This window comes from Helianthus annuus, chromosome 7 (assembly GCF_002127325.2).
Source record: "Helianthus annuus cultivar XRQ/B chromosome 7, HanXRQr2.0-SUNRISE, whole genome shotgun sequence".
Lineage (NCBI taxonomy): Eukaryota > Viridiplantae > Streptophyta > Magnoliopsida > Asterales > Asteraceae > Helianthus > Helianthus annuus.
Window position 1 is genome coordinate 67,562,047 of NC_035439.2, and position 9,924 is coordinate 67,571,970.

Here is a 9,924-nt window from a genome sequence, read left to right on the forward strand (position 1 = left end):
TAAGTTATTTTCTGAATTTATGTAGGCTTTTTGGGTATTAATAACTTTAAACAATGTTACATAACATGTTTTTACCAAGATTCCTTGAACAAAACTCATTGCTTCCTACCACAAAGGTTGAAGAATTCAAACTTTTAATGGTAGTTCTTGGAGAAAAATGAAAAAGAAGGAAATGGCTAGAAGAGGAAAGGACAAGATGAGTTGTTGGAAACTTCTTTTAGACTTACCTAGGATAGTTTGAGAGAAGATTCCTTCAAATCATTGTCCCAAGTTGGTCCAAATGTGCAGAATTCTTGGCTGCATTTATAGAAAACGACAGCATCCTGGACACGGCCCCGTGCCCGTTGGACACGGCCCCGTGTGCAGGTGAAATTCTGACACAGTTGTCCGTATTCTGACGTACTGATCAGAAGGGAATCTTTTGGTGAACACGGGGGCGTGTTGGCTGGACACGGCCCCGTGTCGAGGGCTCGTTTTATGAAGTTGTCTAGTTTTTAAGGAGTTTACCTGTATCGGGTGGCTCTTGATTGGTTGGAACAACCCCAAAGTGCCTAAGATACCTTAATTGTCCTATACTAAGGCGAGAACGCAAGAGGTTGTCGGTGAGGGTGATTCCTATTTTCATTCTAGGTGGACAAGTCCAACCCTTTCCCGGGCTCTCGTTAAAGAAGGTGTATGCCGAATCGCTCAGGTCTATGTATGCATCGAACGAAGTCGATGGAGAGTCCTTCACGGCACAATCGGCACAGGGACGACTATCGTCCAAGTCTTTTCTAGGTATGAAGGTATTTTCGGGAGCAACGAGGTTGTCGGAATGCGGTTCCAACATTTCCTCATGGTCATCGTCTTGGGGCGGATCAATAAAATCCTTCCTAAGTTCTTTTGACCAATTTAGAATTAGTTCTTCTAGTTGAAATAACTCGTCAAGGAGCATTTCCCCTAGAATATCTGGCTGGGCGCATTCGAGGGAGAGATAGTGCTTATTTTTACTTTCGCCCCTCTTAAGGTTATAAGGAATTGGTGGGTCTATATAGTGGGGCCTATAATTTAGAAAATAACATTTTAATTCTTCATGTTCGCCTCCACATAATTGACACCACATACCATAAGAGTGCCGAAAGTAAAAAGAATTACTATCACTCATGTTTGTGTCAGAAATTACCAACCGCCGGGATCTCACGGTTCTGTTTTCAGTAAGAGAATCTTGGACACGGGGGCGTGTTGAGTGAGCACGGCCCCGTGTTCAGCTTACTGTCTGACTTAAAACAGGATTGCCAGTTCCAATGATTGAGCACGGGGGCGTATTCAGCGGGCACGGCCCATGCTGAGCTCTTCAGAAGCTGAAAAACTAAGAAAATCCTAAAAATTTAAAAAGAAAAATAAAAAAATATGATTAGGCCGTTGATTCCTAACTTTCTTAAAATCCTTGTGTCCCCGGCAGCGGCGCCAAAAACTTGATGTGTGTTGGTGTGTACATAATTTAGATATATAATTAAGCCCTTTTTACACCTTTAGCCAAGTTTTAAATTTATAAAACACGATATTCACTAACACTAAACACACATATGGGCAAGTGCACCCATCGTGGACGTAGTATAGTGTTGGTAAGATACCGAGGTCGTCCAAGGACACAAGAGCTTTTAGTACCGGTTTATCCTCAACGTCTAATCAAATCAAAAAGTTAGAAAAATGTTTTTAAACTAAGAAAATAAAAACTAACTAAATGCTGAAAAATAAAAGTAAAATAAAAACAGATAGACAAGATGAATCACTTGGATCCGACTCGTGTATTAGTATAACCTTTGATTATTTTCGCACTTTTGCACTTGTTTAAGAGATTATCTTAGTTATTGTAGTAGGCCCCTCTTTTTAAGACGACGTTACCCTCAACCCAGTAGTTTGAGTCAGCAAGGATACAATCCTAAAGGGTTGGATTATTGGAAGATATTGAATTAAGTTATTAATGCAAATTGTGGTAGGCCCCGCTTTTGGCGGTGACGTTACCCTCGGCTAAGTAGTCTGAGTCAGCAGGGATACAGTCCTAAATAACCGGGTTATAGTATTAATAGTAGTTAACTTATGAGGGGGTCAAAGAGTTTGGATCCCCGCCATCCAATACCTATGGGCATTGAAGGAGATCCTACTAAATTTGACCCAGGTCCCTTGCAGGACCTCTAAACGCTGAACAAGGGCAAGACCCTGTAACACCCCAAAAACATAAACCCGTATACTATAAAGTTCAAAGAATAGTTAAACAAGAGTTCACCAACTAGGAATTTAACCTAGTTAAATTCCAAGACTTGAATTGATGCATGTTATGGTTAAAATAATTAAAACTAGAGAAAATCATAATTAAAGGGGCTAAACTTGTCAAAACTCAAAGATGAGTTACTAATAGTAACAAAAATTAACCAAACCTCCCAAATTAGGGAGTCTGGTCGATCAAGAGAGGAAGGGGGGCGAACAGGAGCTCTCCAAACCCTAATTTCACAGCTAAAATCTGCAAATTGAAGCCTCAATCTCGTTCCAAATCAAGTTCTAAACACGAATTAGCAAACCCCTTGTTGTAAGGATCAAAGAGGTATGTAAAAACTTGGCATTTTGATCCATCACAATTCTAGGTTAACTTTGAAAAACTGAAATTTAGCCTAGATGTGTAATGCATGGATGAATCTTGAAGTAATTTGATGTCTAGGATTAAACCCTATGTGATTTCTTGTCAAAACTTTGCATTATGTTTGTAAGGTTTGGGGATTTACATGTGGGGAACAAATGGACTTGAGGGAAACTTGGTGAATACTAGAGATTTGACTCTTGTTCTAACAAAATCTGAATTTGTGAAATGATTCAGAAATATAGATGTCAAGATGTATGTAAAAACTTGTTAAATAAAGTGAAATTAGATGTTAAATTTCATGCCACGAACTTGGTAACGATTGTAGGAAAATCTGACCCGCTAGGTGTTTGTTGAAATGCCTAAGTGAGGACTTAAATGTTAAAATTTGGATAAAAACGCAGAATTGATAATGGTCCATAATTGATGTGAAAATGGTCATGAAAATGATTCTAAACATGTTAAAAACTGGATTTTCTAGGCAAGGAGTCCGGTTCCTCTAGCGGGCAAGCCGGAGGGGATTCACGAGGGAAAGGCGCGCTTTAAAGGTATGAAATTTTATTGTTTCATCACATTATACATAATATTAGCCTTATGCGTTGCTTGAAAGGAAGGAAAGCATGAGTACCAAGAATTTCCATTATATCATGAAATCGGCTATTGCCTTAAACAAGTTATAAACATGAAAATTGAGCATCCGTAAGGTGTCTAATTTCAGCACCTAAAAGGGGTCAAACAAGTTCTGGAAATTAACACGAAGCATGACTTATTATATTATGCGAATATTATTTGAAGTATAGGCCGTGTAGCGAATACCATAGACAAACTCATAAACCTTGTTCTTATTTTAGATGCTACGTTTTGGTTTGGATGCATGATCATAGTACGAAAGATCAATTAGAAACATTGCAATTTAGCGTGAATGTTAACTCCCGTTACATGCCCAATTAAGTTATAATTGAGTAATGTGACAACCGAAATGCAAATACGAAGAACTAGCCCAGCCGTTTAATGATTTATGCCAAAGTATGCTGTTTCGACTCGTAAAGAACCAGCAAAATCCTGCATTTTTAACAAGGGAGTTATGTGCAGAGTCTACCGTAAATTACGGTGGTACCGTAATTTACGGTGACCTGCAATTCTGTTACGGTGAATTCCTACTGAGTTACGGTAGGCCCCCAAATGTCCAGAAGCCACCGTAATTTACGGTGACACCGTAAATTACGGTGAAGCCCTGTTTGATGAAATTTATTTCTTGTTTTGAATAAGTTTTCGAATCTAATCCAATTTCGTGATCTACCATGGTTAATAATACTAATGCTTGTTAAACACGTTAGCTTTCAGGTACCCAAGTGATGGATGGTGATTAAGCATGACAATCCGAACCGAACACTCTAGCAAAACGCTTCCGCATAAGATCTTTTGTTCTAAAAACCATGTAAACTATTGTAGTTAATGTCTTGGTTATGATTTTGTAAGAATTGTACATGTTTGTGGTGTCTAGTTTGGATTAAAATGATGAAAGTTTTTGTTAAGTCAATATTTTGACATTAAATGCAAGGTTTTTATGTATATAAATCTGGTTTTATAAGCTGGGTGTTACAAGTTGGTAATCAGAGCTTAAGGTTGCCAATAAGTGTTCGGTTCAAGCTTGATCAACATCCGGTAAGAGTAATTGCTTAAGTAAAATTTAGGAGTATAGAAATAATTCACGAACGAATATACATGGAAAGAGTGTGTAAACACACTCAAACACAAGAAAAGCATGAAACAAGAATAATAGAATCAAGAGTGTGTAAGCACACTCAAACACGAGAAAAGCATGAAACAAGAATGATTGAGTCAAGTTGCGAACTTGATCAAATCAAAACAAGTAAAACATGTATTACAAATGAAATGTTTAACAATATATGTAAACATTTAAGTATCAAAGATGGCAAGCGGAGGTGACGGTGATGCGGTGCCAAGAGTCACCGAACAAATGAGAATAGTGATTGCCGAAGAAGTTGGAAAGGCGATCGAAAACAGTTTGTCGAACTTCATTGATAAAATCCAAAATACGGTTTTATCAGTGGTAGAAGAGAGAATCAAGAAGCTAGAAGATAATTCAAATCTAGCAAAGGAAAAATCTGGGGAACGAAAACCTTGTTCATACAAGGAATTCATAGCTTGTAAACCGCCTATATATAATGGGGAAGTTGATCCAATCGTGTGTCAGCGATGGATAGGCGATATCGAGGGAGTGTTCGAGAGAACACATTGTGATGAAAATGACTACGTAGCTTATGGTACGGGTCAGTTAAGAGGTCAAGCGAAGGATTGGTGGGATAATAAAAAGAAGGAGATTGGAAACGAAGCGGCTAAGGCCATGACGTGGCAGGAGTTTAAGACGCCGTTTCTTAAACACCATAGCCCCAAAGCGGTTATAAACAAGATCAAGGAAGAGTTCATGCAACTCAGACACAAGGGGGAATCCATAGACAAGATCACGGGGGTGTTTATGGACAAAATGAAGTTCTGTGACGATCTGATCACGAACGAAGAACAAAAAGTTTATTACTACCATAACATGCTGAGTGCAGAATATAGGGAGTTCATAACCCCTTCAAAGTATGAGACCCTTACCGAGATTGTCAATGCTGCTCGGGAAAGGGAGATTGAGTTGAAGAAGAGTATAGAGCGGGGTGAACGAAGGGCACAGGATATAAATCCAAGCTCTACCAAGAAAGCAAGAACGAATGAAACGACAAAGAAATCAGACGCAAAGAGCGGTACACCAAGTTGCAAAATCTGCGGCAAGAATCATAAAGGTGAATGTCGCTTCAAGGATAAGCTGTCACACCCCCAAAATCCCACACGCGGAGTACCACCGCTTGGGAGCGTGACATGACCAGGATCTTAACCACCAATCATATTGAACATGTAATATAGTTGAATATAGCGGAAGCATTTAAGCAAAACCCAAACATAAGTGTTAACGTATGAAATATCATAAGTGTTTAGTAAGAATTCATGAATCCTTGTCCACAACGACCTGCTCCTCCTTGTGCAAGCTCCATAAAGTACCTAAGGTCCTGCAAGGCATGCAACAAATAATCAACAAACTAGTTGAGCAAGTTCACATAAAGTAAGTTCGTAACAGTAATATGTAAGTTCATCTAGTGGGGGCTTCCCATACAAGTATATACTATTGGTGAGGGATTCTCACGTTTATCCTTAACAATGGGGGATTCCCATTACGGTACTTACTAGACTAGTGCAACCATGTGTTCTTCTTAAACCGAGAACAGGAATACGTACAAGGTCACGCAGGATTTACGTGAGTGCCCTTCCCCGAGGACAGTGGTACGCGTGGGGTTTACGTAGGATTTACGTAAGTGTCCTTCCGACCCGGAAGACAGTAGTGGGTATTAGGTTACGCAGGATTTACGTAAGTGTCCTCCCGACCCGGGAGACAATGGCAGATACTAGTTTACGCAGGATTTACGTAAGTGTCCTGACTATCCTGAGGACGATGGTCTATAGTCTAGTGATTGCGTAAGTACGAGTAATCATTCCATATCCAACATATCCAACATATCCAACCCAATTCCCAACCCGGGAATCCCATGCCTTGGCTGTGTGAACTCACCTTGGTTTGCTCGGCAGATACACAATAAAAGGTTCTTGAACTAAGATGGTCAACCTCGTCCTAACAGGGTTACCACACGAGTCAGGTTTTGACTAAGGTAAAACACGTATGCGTCACATAAGTTAACACGTTACTATCACGTATAAATCATGGCAACGTTTGACAGTTAAGCAATACATACAACTTGTATGGTTTAAACAAGTAAGCCCAAAACTATCTGGCCCAACATGTTGTGCGATCCACAACATGTTGTGCGATCCAACCAAACCCGGCCCATCAATAATATACAATCCAATAGCATATCGGCCCAATACACCAAACACATAACAGGCTTGTGCGACTAGAGGTATAAGCCCAATCTATACCCGGCCCATCATACACATAAACAGTTTAAACATTCACGGCCCAAATAATTAACATATGAATAACATTGTGCGATCCAGCTGGTCTTGCACGATCCAGCTGGGTTGTGCGGTTGGAATGTGGGCTTGTGCGACTGATCATTTGGACTGCCCAGCCCAACAGTCTTAACAATTTCCAACATAGGTGTGTGGCCCAACACTTAGTCTGATCCGCTAACCTTGTGCGACTGGAGACCCTTGTGCGACCAGGGTCTCTTGTGCGAGTGGACTTGGGCTGTGCATTAGGCATGTGCGGCCCAAACTATATTACTCGGCCCAGAAGCTTGATCCGTCAAAAGTGAGCCTTGTACGACCGGGCTACACTTGTGCGACTGGGGCTGTTTGTGCGTTCGGGTACTCTTGTGCGAAGAGACCCCTTTGTGCGAGTGGCTTGTGTGTTGTGCGATTAGTTGTAACATACCCGAATTACATGCTTAATTGGTTACAACACTTATCAGTTTCCAAGTTTACCATGTCAATCAACAATTAACCGGTTTCCATGATTATCATTTAATCAATTAACAGTTTCCCTTTCAAGCAATCATCGATCAGATGGGCAATAATCAACCGGTTTTCTCATGAACCCTAATCAAACATTCATGAACACTAATCTAATGAATCATATGAACAAGCATCCGATATTTTCCTCATAACCCAATTTACTAGCATAACAGTAAATTAAATCATACACATCCATCAACAAAGCAATAAACCAACATTCAAATCAACCCGATACATACCACAGCCGATTACATAAACATACTATCAATTACATTTATCCGATCACAAGCATCATACGAACAGATTGGTTATGATAACCTATGACATCTAATCGGTTTTTAGATTATCCACATACAACTCAAATCACAAGAACATCATTACATAACCATATCGATCATAACATAAAAACTAACCGATTACAAGAAGCTTGATACGATGGCCGGTGCCTTGTGCCTTGTGCCGTCGGGTTTGCGAACCAAAACGAGAGAAAGAGAGGAGCTAAGGTTTCGTGAAAGCAAAGGGTTCTTGTGTGTTATGTTTGTTACTAATGATAGAACAACCCCCTCCCTAAAGGTGTTTGGTTTTGAGAAAGTGGAGTGGGCCGAGCCCAACTCGGTTGCCTCTAATAGGCCGAATGCAAAGTGTAAAGCCTAAAGGCTTGTGCGGTCCAAAGGTGTTGCGCGATTGGCCATTTACTTGCATACATATAATATATACACAACATACGTAACACATTATTCACAAGGTTCACGTAACATTCATGTAGCATACATACAACCATGCAATACATACACATATGCACATAATAACAAAACATTCATTAAATCATGGTATCACATAGACACGTAACGTTACATCAAAGCGAACCTAAAGTCCGAGTTGTCACATTATCCCCAACTAATTGGAAATTTCGTCCCGAAATTTGGTATGCACTCACTGAGGGAGGTAGGTAAACTGTATTGTTCACTGATTTTCCTGGGGTGTCACATCCTCCCCCCGTTGATCTGGAATTTCGTCCCGAAATTCCGCAGTAGGAGCTTCAGCCTCAGTAGTGGTGGCATTCGTTCTGAATAACTGGGGGTACTTTTCTGTCATCCTGTCTTCGCGTTCCCAGGTGTACTCTGGGCCACGTTTGGAGTTCCAACGTACTCGAACAAGAGGGATTCTCTTGTGTTTGAGGACCTTAACATCCCGGTCCGTGATTTCAACTTGTTCCTCGACGAACTGCAACCGCTCGTCGATAGTGAGTTCCTTAAAAGGAATGATGAGGGTTTCATCTGATAGGCACTTCCTTAGATTCGACACATGAAAGACATTGTGAACTGCCCCGAGTTCAGCTGGTAGGTTCAATCTGTAGGCTACCTTGCCAATCTTTTCTATGATTTCGAATGGTCCGACGTATCGCGGATTCAGTTTGCCCCGTTTGCCAAAATGAACCACACCCTTCCAGGGTGAGACTTTTAAGTAAAACTCGGTCCCCGACCTGAAATTCCAATGGTTTTCTACGCTTGTCCGCGTAGGCTTTCTGACGGTCGCGTGCTGCCGTCATGCGTTGTCGTATCTGTGCAATCTTTTCTGTGGCGTCCACTACAATCTCTGGACCCGTGATCTGACTATCCCCCACCTCTGCCCAACAGAGAGGTGACCGACATTTACGCCCGTACAATGCCTCGAATGGAGCGGCTTGAATGCTGGTGTGATAACTGTTATTATATGAGAACTCCACCAAAGGGAGGTGCTTTTCCCAGCCGTTGCCGAAATCAATAACACATGCCCGAAGCATGTCTTCGAGAGTTTGGATCGTTCGCTCAGACTGTCCATCCGTCTGAGGGTGATAAGCTGTGCTCATATCTAGCTTTGAGCCGAATGATTTATGCATCGCTTGCCATAGCTCTGATGTGAATCGTGCATCGCGATCCGAAATGATGGATGTGGGCACTCCGTGCCTCGAAACAACTTCCTTAAGGTAGATGTCTGCGAGAGTGGAGAACTTATCCGTTTCTTTTATAGGTAGGAAGTGTGCAGGCTTGGTGAGTCGATCCACGATCACCCATATGGTATCATTCCCACGCTGGGATCTAGGTAAGCCCGTAACAAAATCCACGGAAATTTCTTCCCATTTCCATTGAGGTATCTTAGGCTGCTGGAGTAGACCCGCTGGTTTCTGGTATTCAACCTTGACTCTCGCACAGGTCAAGCATTTTCCAACGTACGTAGCGATGTGGGCCTTCATGCTAGGCCACCAATAAGTAGTGCTGATGTCGTGGTACATTTTGTCCGACCCTGGATGTACCGAGTAGCGAGACTTATGTGCCTCGTCCATCACAAGTTCGCGTAGACCGCCATAAAGTGGGACCCAAATACGCCCCGATACATAGTAGGCGCCGTCTGCCTTCTGTTCCATTTGCTGTCGTGAGCCGCGTAAGGCTTCAGCCTTGACGTTTTCGGGCTTCAATGCCTCTACCTGAGCGTTTCGTATCTGTGCAGGAAGGCTAGACTGAATCGTAAGCTGTAGCGCTCGCACGCGCCGAGGTAAAGTGTCTTTCCGACTGAGGGCATCAGCCACAACTTTGGCCTTGCCTGGATGGTACTTGATAGCGCATTCGTAATCGTTCAGTAACTCGACCCATCGTCGTTGACGCATGTTTAAATCCTTCTGCTTAAGGATATGCTCGAGACTCCTGTGATCGGTGTAAATCGTGCACCTGGTACCGTACAGGTAGTGTCGCCATATCTTAAGCGCGAAAACAACAGCTCCCAGCTCTAAGTCGTGCGTC